General features: G+C 33.2%; 1 long non-coding RNA gene across 1 annotated transcript in view; it reads left to right on the top strand.

Moving 5' to 3' along the window:
• The window catches only part of LOC119589447, a 19,881-nt gene that overhangs the window by 5,802 nt on the left and 13,814 nt on the right, over positions 1–265 (top strand). The gene's annotated exons all lie outside the window — the stretch shown is intronic.

The following is a 265-nucleotide window of genomic DNA, read 5'->3' as shown; positions in this document are numbered from 1 at the left end:
ATGAAAACATTTTTACAACCTAAAAGTGCACATCACATCAAGACTCCATGTATTTTGTGTTGGAAGTTAATACATGTTAGACTTACAGAAATCTGATGATGAAGTGAAATTGGGTGATGAGGGACCGAAAATTCCTCGAAATACCTTTTAGTACAAATGAAGATGTATATGCAGAATATACTAATACAATATTATCCATACCATTGCCAGCACCCAAGTGAAGTCTGCATATTTCACATTCATTAAAAAATAGTGTTAATGCCAG

Source organism: Penaeus monodon, chromosome 25, assembly GCF_015228065.2.
Source record: "Penaeus monodon isolate SGIC_2016 chromosome 25, NSTDA_Pmon_1, whole genome shotgun sequence".
Taxonomy (NCBI): domain Eukaryota; kingdom Metazoa; phylum Arthropoda; class Malacostraca; order Decapoda; family Penaeidae; genus Penaeus; species Penaeus monodon.
The sequence above is the reverse complement of the archived record's forward strand: the minus strand, read 5'-3'. Positions and strand labels throughout refer to the sequence as shown.